Raw genomic sequence first — 16,954 nt, 5'->3', positions numbered from 1 at the left:
TGCCAGCCCTATGTATAACCTCCCCACAAACTTTGTGTCAACGCATCAGGATGAATGCTCATGAAGCAGGTCACGTGGAAACAATATAACCAACTCCATAATTCATTAAAGGCTCATAATTTTGCTTTAAAGTAACAAATGTTCTCTGGTGTTCATTGCTATTTTGCATATTGCAATGAGATGACATTTAGGGCAAGCATATAGAATAACGTGTGGTGCTGTGCTCTAAACCACAGAGCCTAGGCCCTAGGGCTTGCCAATCAGAAGGTCGGCGGTTCAAATCCCTGCGACGGGGTGAGCTCCCGTTGTTCGGTCCCAGCTTCTGCCCTCCTAGCAGTTTGAAAGCACATCAAAGTGCAAGTAGATAAATAGGTACCTCTGGCGGGAAGGTAAACGGTGTTTCCGTGTGCTGCTCTGGTTCGCTAGGAGCGGCTTAGTCATGCTGGTCACATGACCCGGAAGCTGTCTTCGGACAAATGCCGGCTCCCTCAGCCTATAGAGCAAGATGAGTGCTGCAACCCCAGAGTTGTCTGCGACTGGACCTAATAGCTAGGGGTAGCTTTACCTTTACCTTTATATAGAATAACTAGGGTGAGAAGCCATAAAATCAGATATCCAGAATACCCCAGTGCTGAGACGCAAAGGCAGGAAATCTAACAGGGCATGTGACTAGGGGCTTTGGGACCACTTCACAGAAAGGCTCCCTGGATCCTTTCCTTTACACCACAGAGCTCTAGGGTCTCTATGCATGTAGGCAGCAATTATATTTTCAGCAGTTGTGCCTTGCAAGAGAAGAAACCAAAAGTATGGGGCAGAAGGACAAAGAGGGCTCTATCAATCTGTTCCCAGGAAACACCAAGACAAAGTCTCTGAGAGGGATGGTAAAAAAAATACATGTCTCCTTCCTGTCCTACTGAGGTTTAGGGGCCACTCTGGTTGCTTCCACATGAATGGAGACATTAGATCAGGGCTTTTTTTTGTTCTTGACAGCCTCCATCCTATTCTGCATCTGGGTGCTTCTCTCTGCTGCCCAACCCAGCCTGCAAGAGGATACAGTATTTTACTATTGAATCTGAAGTCATTGCCCTCCTTTCCCAGTCTATTCGAGGAGCCCCCCTCCCTGCTGCTGTCAACTGTCCCACATTGCTTCTTAATGGCAGTGCAGCAAAACTACCATGGGAGAACCTTAGTTTGTTTGCCAGTGAGAGCACTGGCTTAAAGGCAACTTTTATCCTGCATTCCTTCTGCCTGAATGAGTCGGACAGTGTCACATAAGCTGCCGGCCAACTACGCTGTTCACAAAAAACAAGAAAGAGTGATTTGGGCCACAAACCTCAGCGGCAGATGTTTAACACAATATTTATCAAACTTACTAGTTTTTTTTAAAAAAATTACATTCCATGAATACCTGCTACCTGCATGTCTGGCATACAGCTGTTGCTAGATGGAAAATGAAGCAAAGCAAAAAGATGCAAGGGCCTAATGACACAGTAGATGAACTTAATGGGGGAAGGAAAGGTGCAGCATAAACCATTGAAAGGGGATGGGTGGCCATATAATGATCAAATGGGATGAGCCCATTTGATCATTATATGAACACCCTACTGGTAAACTACTGTTTAGGTGGGGGAATTGAAATCCAATTAAATGGTCTGCACAGAAGACAGGAGTCTGCTCCAAGATGGGCCGTGGAAGGGTAGCAACACCTACAAAATTCCTGACATCTCCTTCCTATGTGATAGTTACTGATGAGCTTGATTAAGGATTAGTCTTTTCTCTAATTGTGAAATTAGGCCATCTGTTCAGTGTTATCATCTGCATTATTATATCCCGTGAAGAAGGCAGCAAGCAATGAAACCATGCTTGTTCCAGCCTTATCATCATGCTTATCCAGAGCGAAATGGTGAATGTCCACAGCTTTGCAGTGGACCGTGTTCACTGCAGAAGTACATAAGAAGATGCCAAAGGCAAGCAGCTGATATTCTCAGAATTCCAGCTGCCCATGCTGGCAAATGCCCCAGTGAACACTGCCATATCATGAATGAACAATGCATGGAGTGAAGGGAAACACAGTGTTCAGCCTCTTCAGAATCCAGCAGTATAACTATGAAGCCCTAGAATCTGATTTTTTGAAACAATCAACACACAATATTCCAAACCACTATCTTGAAAATGTTTACAAAAATATAAGGACTTAAGCATGCCTGTAAAGTATCAAATGACAAAGCTAAGTAAAGGGTTTGGGCTTCAAAAAGGCTTTAAGTCTCCTACTGTGAAAATTGAACTTCTAGGTCATTTGAGCGTTGCAAGGAAGAATAATGATGAAATTCAGACTTGGTTAGTTAAATGCATGCCATCCAATGTTTAACATTAATGGTAGCCCTAAGCTGTTATTCTGTATTATTTATAGTAAGGGAGAGCAAGAGAAAGAATAAAATATGCAGTCTGGACTCTGCCACCCAGTTCAAAAATGAATTATTAGACAGTTTTCCCCAAACCATCATATTGGCTGAAATGTGATGGAGATTATAGATATGCAGCATGATTCTAAGCATTTGCACTCAGATGTAAGTCACACTAAGTGCAGTTGGACATATTCCCAGGTACATGACCTGGAGCTGCCATCAGGGCAGAAGCTCAGCAGAATGAGCAGGATGTCCCTCAAATGCAGCATGGCTGACCTACTGCATTTTAAAGTGCTATCTAAAGGGGGGAATGGCATAAGACCATCAAGCCCAGCAACTAAGACAGGCATGGGAAACCTTTGACACTCCAGATGTTGCTGAACTCCAGTTCCGATCACCCCTGGCCATTGGCCATGTTTGCAGGGGCTGATGGGGGTTGGAGTCCAGCAACACCTTGGGGCTGGGCACAAGCTCCTCACATCTGACCTAAAACTAGATGGGTACATGTGCAAAGGATTCCAGCCTTAACCCTAGTACTCCAGTTGGAGAACAGCCTTTACCAAAGGTGTCATGGGCTTTGAAGACACTCAAACTAAGGACGCAAGGGAGAAACGTGCTAAGAGGAAGGCACGCTTGGCAAATCCATACCGTGATCAGCTCCCACCTGGAAACCAATGTCCCCACTGTGGAAGGACATGTGGATCCAGAATTGGCCTCCACAGTCACTTACAGACTCATTGTTAAAACCATGTTTATGGAAGACAATCTTACTCGACTACGAGTGATCGCCAGAGAAGAAGAAAAAACAGGAATGAATCCTGTGCTCATTAGCATCTATGCAGATTATCATCTCTATATAAAGCCCACTGAAATCAATACAGCTGCTCTTTCTTTGCTTCAAAGAAAGAACTCTGCTTACAGAGTTCTTAAAGAGAACAAATAATTGGCCAGTGCTTTCTTAATATCTTCAAATCATACAATTTTGTATGTTTATTACATTGGAATTTATGAATATTTCTTGAAAATACATATAATTTCCCCAGAAGTATGCGTGTGAAACCACAAATGAAAGCTGTGTGTGAGAGAGAGAATAGAAAAAAAAGCCATCATTTACATTTTGAAAAATGGCAATTATTTGAAACAAATTAGTTTATAGCAAAATGTCAGGATATCTAGTTTTCAAGCCGGTCCAAGAAAACCATATGTCATGTTCAACTCTGCTGATCACCACACTTTAATCTCAGAAAATGGGAAGAGACAGAAAAGACAAGAAAATCCCAACCTAGAATCAATACATTCCTCAAGACCTTTAAGTATATCTCAAGCCTGGTGCTTTTCTTTAAAAGCACAATAACCTCCTAAGCAGGATGAGCTGTCTGTGGAAAAAATGTTTTGCTAGAAATATATGCAGTTAATGCTATCTAGAGTAAGATATCAAGTACATGACCCCTCGCCTAAAAGGGTCCATCTGATATTTCTGTTGTTGCCTAGACTTCAGCAGCCTGTCTGTTATTACAATTTGCTGCTGAAGATCAGCTCAGAGCCCTTTCAGAGGCCAACACAGGCCATTTTGACGTGGATGTTCCTTCTTAGCCCAAAGTCTTTCCTCCTGCTCCTACGCAACACAAGTTGAAGCACATTTCCCCACTGGTTCCACCATCCATTGTTAATATTTTGTCACCATATTAAATATGTGGCATGATTTCAGTTTCCTGTACTGCTGCAAAACTTTAGGCTCCCTTGAAGGTGCTGGTACTCCCTTCTTCTTTCTCTACCACCCAAATTTTGGCTCCCAACCTAGTAGGGGAAGTCTTCACTTGAGTTCACTTTTAGAGGGAGAAATCGATCTGATACAGCATCTCACCCACAGGCATTACTGTGGTGACAACTGCGAGATTGTGGTATTATGGCACTCAGTTGTAGGCACCTCCAATGGATTTGCCAAGAAAGGCACCTGAGAGTTACCATGTTGCTCTCAAAGTTCCAGTTTTCGTAAGAATAAATGTTGTTTAGCAGTTAACAGATCAAACCTATCCATTCTTAAGGAAATCAGCCCTGAGTGCTCACTGGAAGGACAGATCCTGAAGCTGAGGCTCCAATACTTTGGCCACCTCATGAGAAGAGAAGACTCCCTGGAAAAGACCCTGATGTTGGGAAAGATGGAGGGCACAAGGAGAAGGGGACGACAGAGGATGAGATGGTTGGACAGTGTTCTCGAAGCTACCAGCATGAGTTTGACTAAAATGCAGGAGGCAGTAGAAGACAGGAGTGCCTGGCGTGCTCTGGTCCATGGGGTCACGAAGAGTCGGACATGACTAAACGACTAAACAACAACAACAACAGCAGTTAACAGTGTCAGACTAGGACCTGGGAGACCAGGTTTAAATTCCCACTCAGTCGTGAAACTCCCTGGATGGCCATGGGCCAGTCACTGCTTCTCAGCCTAATGTGCCCCACAGAGTTGTTGTGATGATCAAATGTGGAAGAGGTGAAGCTTGCACACCACCTTGAGCTCCTTGGAGAAAAAGTGGGATATAAATGCAATAAATACACATAAATAAATAAATCACATAACTTTGAAAATAACCCCTTTCCAAATAATGCCTTGTTTGCTTGTCATGTTCCACCTTTGGTGCATGAGTTTTACCTTGATTTATACCATTTACCTTACAATGTTAACATTCAGAATTTATACCTTCTTCACACACGGCCTCCCTGTTAGCAGCGGATGAAGCACCGATATTCAAGACACAATGTAGTAAAAACTACACAGGAGGAGAAATAATGTGCTCCTTTGGGAAACCTTCAAGAGTATAATGAAAGAAAGCCCTAAATGCAAAGTCTGGTGATATTTGACATCCCAAAGGAATATTTGACCTTGGCTTAAAAACTTCTTGTTGGATGTTATGTTTGGTTCATGGCTTGAATGTTACCTGGAAAATCCATTATTGGGAAGTTGTTGCTTTTGCTTCATTTCCCCAAATCATCCAGTCTAGCAACCAGAAAGTTTTCCCTGTGGAGATGGTCTTGTGCAACCCAATGGAAATATTTCTTGTATGTTTTCACCGGTGCTGTGCATTCCTTCCACTGTTACTGCAGTTCCTTTAATATTCTCTGCACCTAATCAAATACATCATGTGGATGAGGTGCTTTCAGAATTGTCCTCATCTACATCTCTCCCTAGATTCTGCGTTCCAAATTACTTGCCCTTTTTTTTTTCAATACATTGTTCTATTTTTAAAATAAAAACAATCTATATGTTGTATAGTTTGTACATCTTTCAGTTCCTCTATTTATTTTTGTATTTTCTTGATTCTACACTAAGGTCTTGCACATTGATAAAATGCAAAAAACACACAAAACCCCAATCCTAATGTGATTGCATGGTGCCCCCTACTGGGTGCCAGACTTGGAGCTTCTTCTATCTGACCTATTTGTTCTAACAATTCTCTGACTGCTCCCATAATCTTAGATATATTGTGTGGTATGTGTGTTAGAAATCACCCATACTTTCCTCCCTCTTAGCCCCGGCTCTCAGCAATTAAGCAAAGCCTTGCAGCTATAACCACAGATCACATGCATAAGTACAACTAGATACTTCTTCTACAGTTTTTTAACAGTTCACACTAGTGTGCGTACCTTTCAGGGGCTAGATGAACATTCTCCACCATGGCTGGATTTGGATGGGAAACACTGATTCTAATTCTGAGGGTGTTTCAGAGATTTCTGCATTACTCCAGATGCCCTTAAGATGTCTGGTCACTTAAACCAATCCAAAGTCATACCTTGTATGATGTTTGAGGTGATACAATTTAATTCTGAGAAGGCCATGTGTAATGACTAGAGCACCAAGAGACTCTGGAATACTGCAGAGACCTGTGGGTTGCCCTTTCATAATCTTGAATGTCTTGACATACATTAGAAAGAGTGGAGGACACTCTAAGAATCTATATTAGACCAAAACATGTATGGGAACCAACTAAAATGTCACAAAAAAATTGGCATGCTTTCGTGATCTCCACAACTCTTAAATCAAGCAAGATATGACAGAAAGAAAGGGGTTGGAGGGATGAGGACTAAGTTAGGTTGGATGTTGTGGCAATGAAGTCATCTTGTAGCCTCAGTTCCAAGATAGAGATTGCAAGCTGAATAAGTCCTCCTCAGGCTCTCCAGAAAAACAAAATTCTGCCTTATAACCCAATTTTATTTATTATTTATTTATTTGTAAGTGAAGTTTTGATTTCTCAGAGATGAGGAGCGGTCATTACTTCTTTATTCCAGAATCCTATGTGTGGTGCCTGATATCTGTAGCACCTTGGAGGGACTTATGCAGCCTGTAATGTCAACCCTGGAAGTCCTTCTTGACCATTTCTTGAGCGGTTGGGGTATCTAGTCCTACCCACATGCTTCTCTGAATTGCAACTGTTCTGTCTTGGCTCATGCCAGTTAGTTGTAAGACTCCCAAAGTATTGGTTTGATTAGCTTTTCTTTTTTATGCATTCTCAAAAGATGACAGAACTGCTGCTTTCATGGAATTCACAGAAAGAAATATCATAATATTGTCAAAGGTTTGCTAAAATGTTTACTAACCATTCTAAATGTCAACCAATTTTTTTCCAGTGCACGAATTTTTAAACACGCTTAAAGTATTCTATTTGTACTAATTAACACTGAAATCTTCATCTGAACTTCAAAAAATGATTGCAGCACAAATCCAGTAATTTAATTATCAGAGGACTTTTCCTCACACTGGACAGACATTTGGAATGTGGCCTATGTAGGAATATGTATCACATTTTACTAGTTTATTTTCTTGGTGATTATTTTTTCAAGACTACACATTTTTATATCTAACTTATTCATGGGCTCCCCTACCTAGAAAGGGTTGATTTTTTGCCATGCTGTGGAATAAACTCAAATTTGTTCTGAAGCATAAAAGAGGAGCTTAGGCCACAGAAAAGGAGCATTAACATTTATATGTCGATATTGCTGATTGTTATTGAAAATCACTTCATTAAATTGTAGTACAGAGGAATGAAGGACATCTTGTAGAAATGAAAATGGTTGCAGATTTAATTAAAACATTAAATTATTGTTGCAATAAAGGTCATAATCATAAAATGTAATTGAAGGGAGTACATTAGCACATACCCTAAGGAATCTTTTCTATTTCAATATATATATTACATATTTGACATTTAAGAAAGGAAATGGAAACCATTTTATCTGGATGGATGAACTAAGATTATAAGAATAGCTAGACATAGCACAATTCAATTAAAACAAAAAGGATTCCTGTATAGGTGCAACATACTATTTTTATATCTCCAAATGAGAACATTCAGCCAGTGAGTTATTGAATGTTATAGGACTGCACAGAGTTTGAAGTTCTGTATATAGCACACCTAGATTTTCTCTTCCTGGCAAAAATGTTTCTTATAAAACTGATTTAAAAGATTATTATGGACAGGTTCCATAATACCAATGCATAAAATGTATACATGTTTCTGGCCTGAATAGCCATTTTCAACTGTTTAAGCATGATTCAATGAATGAGTAAGGGAAGTCATTGCTGCAGTAGACTTCCTTGCCTTCAGATGCTTCAACGCATGGACCTAGGGATAGGGAGAACCTGATGTCTCAATGCATTCTATGTGCAGCTTAGGTTGATACTTTACTTCAGGGGTGATGAACCAGTTGTCATCCAGATACTGTGGGACTCCAGTTCCCATCAGTCCCATTAGAGTGACTAATGGTCAGAGATGATAAGTGCTGTAGTCCAAAACATATGACGGGCCACAGATTCCCTCCTCCTGCTTTTCATCATGCCCTTTCTTAATCAGAATTGTTCACTAAAGAGTAAAGAATATTTATCTGAAGTTTAAACTTCAGATAACAGTCTTGGACAACATCCCGGATTGGAATGGAGTCAGAGGAAGCTGCCTTGGTAAAAAGGCAGTTGGATATATATATATAAATTATGGTGCTGGAGGAGACTCTTGAGAGTCCCATGGACTGCAAGAAGATCAAACGTATCCATTCTTAAGGAAATCAGCCCTGAGTGCTCACTGGAAGGACAGATCCTGAAGCTGAGGCTCCAATACTTTGGCCACCTCATGAGAAGAGAAGACTTCCTGGAAAAGACCCTGCTGTTGGGAAAGATGGAGGGCACAAGAAGAAGGGGATGACAGAGGACGTGATGGTTGGACAGTATTCTCGAAGCTACCAGCATGAGTCTGACCAAGCTGCGGGAGGCAGTGGAAGACAGGAGTGCCTGACGTGCTCTGGTCCATGGGGTCACGAAGAGTCGGACACAACTAAACAACTAAACAACAACAACAACGTACACACACACACAAAAATAAAGCTGTATTCAACGGATGAAAGGATATATGATGTTTGACATGATTGAGAATCATGGAACCAGGGACGGAGAATTTTAAAGCGTTAAAATCTAGGTGTGGAAAATATGGAAACAATGAGGAGAGGCAAGACTGAGATGTGGAGATATGCTTCAGAGGTCCAGACTGTGGGGAGCTCCAAAAAAATCAATAATTATACTTTGGATTATAATTTGGTCTTTTTTATTTTAGTTTTTGATTTTAATTGGATTAGTATGATTGGATATATTAATTGGATGTTTTTATTGGAAAATCAATAAAAATGATTTTTTAAAAGAGTAAATAATATTTAGTTGTTTATCAATAATTCTGTATTGACACGAGAGAGTTACTGCAGTCATCCAATAGTTGTCAAATCTTTGTACATATTGTTGTCCATGTGTGGACATTTATCCCAAAGCTTCCTTACATTTGATTCAAATATATATTGTTTTGATCCACAAACTCTTGGACAAGTTTTGTGGGGAGGATGAAAAACAGACTGAATGCCTTTGAGAAAGCACATGGAAAGGTATGACCATGTGTTTGTCAGCACACATTTTCAATGCAGTTCTCATTTTGCTGCATGATCCCGTCCACAGTTAGCACATTTCATTGATGTACAGATGCCAACTTGCCTCTCTAATGTGCATCAGTTTGCATGACTTCATTTTTTTGGGGGGGGGGGGGAAGAAGCCCATCTGCACAGAAGTGATCCAGAAAAGCAAGGATATCCAAGACATTATGAGGCTTTTCAATGAATCGTCAAGAGCACATTCGGAGTATATTCAAGAAGCAAAGCAGAAAACTTGGCAGAAATAAGAGGGCAGATTTTGCACATTTCCTAATCGAGACATATAGAGATTGGGGTCTCAGTCTTAGGTATAATTAGAACTTCTTGTTCTGTTTCCTTTGCCAGCAGTAGGGAGGAAAGAAACATGACAACAGTTGCCAGGAAACAATGAGCACAAAAATCACAAAGAACTGCTTCATCTAGGCATTTAAATTGGCACACAGTAGGATAGAATGGCAACGCAGCTCATCGCATAGGGAAAGAGACAAAGGCTTCCTTGCATCTGTTAGTAAAACTGCATGAGGATTGGTATTGCTACACCTTATCGTAATCATTCTCCTTGGCTTTGATCCATACATTAAGGTGCTCAGAGATAATTTAATCCCAGTTGTGGCTGGTGGGGCACCCTTGTTCTGCCAGCTTCAAAACACACTGGCACTGCTGCCATTACTGAAAGGAGAAGGGGAGGGGTGAAATATGGGGAGCTCATCCCTTTGGCAGAGCCAATGTGATGCTCCCACAGACATGTGCTTCATTGGGAGGAGCTCCCCACACCTTTCCCCATTCCTTTTGGTGAATGGAAGAAATTTGAATTCTGACAGAGGAAGGATGCTCCACCTACACAACAGCTCTAGCTGCTACTGAGGAATTCCAAAGCTCATCAGTAAACTATTTATTTCCTAAACCATGTGGAAGATGGAACAACCAATGGTTGTTGTTATCTCTGGATTCACAGGGAAGTGTGACATTGTAGAGGAAGTAACAAAGAAAGTCAAAAGGAAGAAAGGTGGTTTGTACTCCTGCATGTTTAGCAATTTGAAGGCACATGAATTTGGAAATCTTTGGGAATGCAGGTTGCATTTTCTAAACTCATAAATGAAATTTGTTTGGCAGCTTTGTAACAAAATATCCTGACCCTTTAATATGGGAACCACAGTCATATATTGGCCTGCAAAGCTTAAGGTACAATTCAAAAGCAATATAGAATCAGTTTGCAAAAATATTTTTGTGACCTTGACGATTTCATGGAAATAGACTTCAGTACTGAAAATGTGTTTACAGTGATAAAGAAGAGTCAAGAGGTTGTTTCTTTCTGGACTGATGTTCCTGTGTGCAAATTCATTTGCACTCTGCAGTTAAACATCTTTTTCAAATGAACACTGCATAGCTATTTAGTCAGAGTGTCTCCAATAAAAATTCATTGGATTGCATTTTAAAAACACAGCAGAATATCAAATTACTGCTGTTGCGGGAGTACTTGAATGAAGGTTTGGAGATTAGGCGAGAGGTCATTATGTTTTTATAGCACCTAGCTTTGTGGTGTTACATGCTATTGTATCACTTCAAGCATAATCCTGTTACAAGTGTTAAAGGGAGCAAATGCGCTCCATCTTCTGGAGAAGGGTAATGAGGAAGGCTCCCTGTGCAAAATAAGAACCAGACAGCACATTTCCTTCTATAATTCAATTTCTTTAGGAGAATGTTTTTTTGTGTATGCACACACGCACACACTTTTAAAAACAGAAAACAGAATTTATATTCAATGACATTCTCATGCCCCTTAAAATAAAATGTTTCCCATGCTGTTGGCATTAAAATTAGGCCTCCTAAATGTTAGGAGAATAGTGTGATGACATTTCTGTTCATTTTAACTCTCCTTCTGATATTTCTGTTTTTTCTGCACATATGACATGCGCAAGGGATGGGTCAAACTGGCTTCGTCATGAACTGGTACAGCTCCAAGCATAGAACAACATCAAAATGGGAGATTTCTCCGGGGACAAACAACTACTCCTTCACTCTCTCCCCTGTGACCTGGCGGTGGTTAAAATGGAGTATTAAAAGGTGTGCACAGACAAGGAGTGGAGCTACTATGAAACTCATGAAGCTTAAGGGCCCCCAGTCCTGGAGGGGCCTCAGAAGCGACTTCAGTCCGTACTGCTTTTTTTAAAAAATTGTCCAGCAGACCCAATTAGAGCCAGACAATTGAAATTGATTCATTATTTGTTGTATATATTTGATTAATCCCAATGCTTGAGAGTCAGTAGCACAGATGCTGTAAAGGTGTGGTGATCTGTTGTGGGAGGATGCCATGGAAAAAGGTAACAATAGTTAGCCAGCACTCATTGCTGATTGTGATGGAGCCCCCAACACAGTTCAAGCTTGTAGGTCCACCACTGGTGCAGACACCCAAAAATAGTTTTGGTAGTAATTAATTCCTCCTGCCCCCATTCACCCAATAGGCAAAATAGCAAACCACATGGTTTCTCCACATAGTGTTGTGAAAGGAAAGAGCCCTTTTAGCTCAGCCCTACACACACACACACACACACACACACACACAAAGCTCCTTCTGAAGTAGAATGGGTTGCAATTGGGAAGAGAGCCTTCTTGTAGTGACGTTCTATTGGTAGAACTTTCTCACAACTGAGTCCCACCTGGCATTCACTTTGATACCATTTCAGCACCTAATGAAGACCCTTTTATTTTCCCAGTGCTAATGTTCTATGTTATTTTGATCTCCTGTGTTGTCTTGCATATAGTTGGACTGATAGTCTTGAATATTGATTTGTTATTATCATTGGTAAATGCATTTATTTAAAGGTTTCCTTATTTATGCCTCCTTAAAGATGTAGATTTATATAAATTCATTTACTGATATTAATAAATAGTAATTATAATAACACTCAGTGGAAAAATATATTAAATAGAATTGGCTGTAAGGAATTTTAGCATAGTTGCCAGAGCAATCCAAACTATAAGAAGCCAGCATAATTTATGCCAGGTTAAATTATGCTGTTGCAATACACCTCTATTCCAAATTACAGTGTAATTTACAGCTAATCCAGTGGAGCCTCTGGAGTGGCATGGAATGGGACACAAAAGTGCTTTCCCACTCATGTAAGACATTTCTGAGTCAGGGTGATCAACACTGCAATTCTAGACATACCTACTCAGAAGTAAGCCCCATTATTTTCCATGAGGCATGCTCCCAGATAAGTGTGTATAGGATTTCAAGCTTCAATCCTTTATCATAGTTAACTGAATTGAACTCAGTGGAATTTACCTCTAAGTAGAGACACATAGGTCTGCATTGTTAAGCTTCTTAACTGTGCACAGGATTGCAGGCAGGATGTAGAAAATATTTATCTCCTTCCCACTGCAACCCAAGATACTCAGACAATTGTTTCTAACACTGAACAATGGAAAGTCATGAATATGTGTGTATATCAATGGAAAGTTATGAATGAAAAGTAGTGGTTGTTTTGGTTCTTTTGCCTCGATGTGGTAGCTGGGTGCCAGGTACATTTTGTATTAGGCAGGACTAGATTTATAAATTGCAGCTTGGCATTCATAAAAGGGACAATCACAATAGAAAAATAGTAAGGTGTCATTTATCCTGAGAAAATACGGTTTTCCCAGCCTGCTGCTTTATTCAAGGTGCTGCTCTTTCATGGGTAGGAGCACACAGCATACATAATGATTTTCTGCCTGTTAAACAAAGTGGAAAGTAGTTTACATTATGTCAACATTTCCCTCAGGGTTTACATCAATACAGTTATTATAGAGAGACTGATTGTGGATTGCTCTGAAAACAGACGATCTCTTAACTTTTCTTATTGACCCATATTACACTGTCAACATAAGTACAGAGTTTCCACTTGGGTTTTTTAATATTAATTTTAACCCATTGGTTTTTTTCTTTAAAAAAAGACAGGACCACTGCTATCCATGCCCAACTATTCCCTTCTGAATGGCATCCTTGCTGCATAGTTCTAAATCCAACATCTATGCCTATCTATCTATGAAATGAGCATGCATTCCATGAATGCATAGATAGCCTACAAATTATTATCAGTTTTCTTATTTTCTCTTTCAGAGATGAAAACCAATAGCCAATCCACCAGTAGGACTAGGGCAAGACATTAACACCACTAACATCAGCCAAACCTCACACCTCAACATAGGGTCCACTGTTGAAAGGGAAGAATGTTCCAGCATTCAGGTCCTATTTGCATGCTTTGGTTGGCCATTGTGAGAACAAAACACTAGACTAGATGGTCCACTGGCCTGTTTCAGCAGGGTTTTCTTATGTTTTTGTGTTCACTGCTGATCCTCTTATTGTTCCTCTTGTCATTGCCAACTGCTCATCTGCTCTGACCCAGAGGGAGAGTATCAGCAAGCAATGGGAGTGAGCAAAAAGATCAACAGCTATGCTGCTTGCTCACTTAGCTGCCTTTATCTCTGGGCAACAGGAGGGATGGGACCCAGAGGCAGAGAATGGAAGGGAGACAGCAAGGGCAACTGAGGGAATACAGGCAGAAGGAAGGGGACCTGTTAAATGTATCTTGCCCATCCTCCCACCATATCACCATCAAACCTGCAGTTGGCACTGTTTAATGGAAAGTGTTCTTGTGAAAAAAAGTGTCCTAAGCTATTTCCTCCCCCTCTCCAAATCTTCAAATTACCTCAGGAATTTTTTCCCAAGTTTTTTTCTCATTTTTTCCCTTCAGAAAATTCATCTGAGAAGTGATTTCATCTTTACTAGAAAACAGCAACCCTTTAAAAAAGAGCACATTTTCTTCTCCAAAATAATATTTCAACCCTGCTTTTGAGGGACACAGCCATTAGTCCTACATGTTAATACCGCATTACAATATCTCACCATTTCAGATTTTACTTTAGCTTCCCAAATTCATCTGAAAGACATTTGACCTTTCAGTTTAATGAGTTTCAAAATTAGTCTTAAGAATTTGAATGTAGCTATCCACACTTGGGTGTCTTCCATGCAAACAAAACAAGATGAGCCAAGAAAAAGCATATGGTGTACTAGAGAAATAGGTTAAAATGTCACATTGAACTAGCTGTAATGGATAATTGAAAGGGAAAACCTATTTGACATATGGAGATCCTGAAAAAGCAGCTCAGTAAATATGTCCAGAGATTTATGATCAGCATGTGAGTTTTGATTTCTTTCCTTAGTGTCAAGTATGCTATGGAAATGCTCGTTGAAATTTGAAAGATATCCTGACCTTCTAAAACTGGATATTATATGTTGTGTATATTCATATGGAGAAACAAATTTACAATTTAGCTGCAAAATAAAATATTATAATAATAAAAATAGTGGTGGTGGTGACTGGGAGTGGCCGCTGGGACCATATAACACAGGTCCTGAGAGATCTGCATTGACTCCCAGTACGTTTCCGAGCATGGAAGGTGCTGACCTTTAAAGCCCTAAATGGCCTCAGTCCTGTATACCTGAAGGAGCATCTCCACCCTCATCGTTCAGCCCAGACACTGAGATCCAGCGCTGAGGGCCTTCTGGCAGTTCCCTCACTGCAAGAAGTGAGGTTACAGGGAACCAGGGAGAGGGCCTTCTTGGTAGTGGCGCCCGCCCTGTGGAACACCCTCCCATCAGATGTCAAGGAAATAAGCAACTATCCTATTTTTAAAATACATCTGAAGGCAGCCCTGTTTAGGGAAGTTTTTAATATTTAATGCTGTATTGTTTTAATACTTGATTGGGAGCCGCCCAGAGTGGCTGGGGAAACTCAACCAGATGGGCAGCATATAAATAATAAATTAGTAGTAGTAGTAGTAGTAGTTTGAAGGAATGCAGTTCATAGGTTCATTCTCTATGAGCCAACAGAGACGACAACACCCCTGCAGGCTTCTTGTGACTTTCTTATCTGTATATTTGGCAAGTAACTTTTTGTATAAAAGGGCTCAGGTTATAGCATGCTGTGTGGGTTGTGGTAGCAGATTGCAGGATATCTGGTAGAACTGCAGATTCGAGTGAAGACTAATTGAAGAGATTGTCTGAAGAAGCAGTTGGGAAATTGCCAGACTTCAGAACTCAGAGAACTCTTATCAGTTGCAGAACTCTGCCAACAACTGAACTAAGGACTTGGCTGTGAACTTTAACACAGCAAGGACTTTGAAGCAAAGAACCCTCTCTGGGCTCAGAGCAATAAGACTACTTGTAACATCTGTAAATGGTGTGTGTGTATATAGTGGTGCATATTGCTGTTGGCCTAGTAAAGGCAATGCTGCTAAATGGCTGTTTTCCGTGGTGAGCTTAACCACTTGACTGAGCTTCCGCAGTGCACACACCCAACACCCCAACACAGATATGTCCATTCATAGACCAAAAAACTACCTGAGACCTCAAAGTGGCTTACAATTAATAAATAATGTGCTTGTGTGCTATAAGAATGAAGATTAGTTTAGATTAGTTTGTTTTTCTTTTATATTGTATTATGAAAAAGCTTCAATAAAAAAATAAGGGGGGCGGGGAGAAATAAAACAGGAGCCAATGAGGTGTCCTTTTCAAAATTTATGTCCAGTAACACTCATGACACAGGACGCGGGTGGCACTGTGGGTTAAACCACAGAGCCTAGGGCTTGCTGATCAGAAGGTCGGTGGTTCGAATCCCTGCAATGGGGTGAGCTCCCGTTGTTCGGTCCCAGCTCCTGCCTACCTAGCAGTTCGAAAGCACGCCAGTGCAAGTAGATAAATAGGTACCGCTCCGGTGGGAATGTAAACGGCGTTTCTGTGCACTGCTCTGGTTCACCAGAAGCGGCTTAGTCATGCTGGCCACATGACCCAGAAGCTGTACGCCGGCTCCCTCGGCCAATAAAGCGAGATGAGCACTGCACCCCCAGAGTCAGCCACAATTGGACCTAATGGTCAGGGGTCCCTTTACCTTTACCTTTAACACTCATGAAGATGTCTCAAATCAGTGAACCAAGACACTGATGGGACCTTACATAATTCAAGATCCAAATGAATAATTTGTGATGTTATTTTGTTCAGGCAACCAATCGATTTATTACTAACCATAAATAAAAAAACATACAGTACATAGGAATCTCAGAGCAAAACAGATTGTAAAGTGCAGTGTAAGAACAACAATATAAAACTACAATACTGTAAAGTTAGTTCTTTCAGTTTCAGATGTTAAGTTGCTCTCTGTTTCTCACAGCTACCAATAGAAATTTAGCCACTGTCAGTGACACCTTTGGGTTTTTAATCTTCCATTAGATATTTAGTACAAAATGTTATGTTATTGAGACTTAATATTCTCTCATCTCTCCCTCATCCATGTGAAATGCACATTAGCCTATATTACTAATCAGCCAAATTGCAGTAAGATTGGATCTAAGGGGATAGCAAATTAACAAAATTAAGGCTGACTTCCCCTTTTTTCTACAGCAGAGAAACGGCAACATTTGTAAAACAAATTACCAAAGGCCTAATTTTTTAAAACAACACCTTTTTCGTTTGCCCTGAATTTTCGGTGAAAGGTTTACAAAATGCACACCGTTTGATATAAGCAAACAAAATATTGTGGTGTTCATCTTGATTGCAC

Source organism: Podarcis gaigeae (assembly GCF_964106915.1).
Source record: "Podarcis gaigeae genome assembly, chromosome: 9".
Lineage (NCBI taxonomy): Eukaryota > Metazoa > Chordata > Lepidosauria > Squamata > Lacertidae > Podarcis > Podarcis gaigeae.
The sequence above is the reverse complement of the archived record's forward strand: the minus strand, read 5'-3'. Positions refer to the sequence as shown.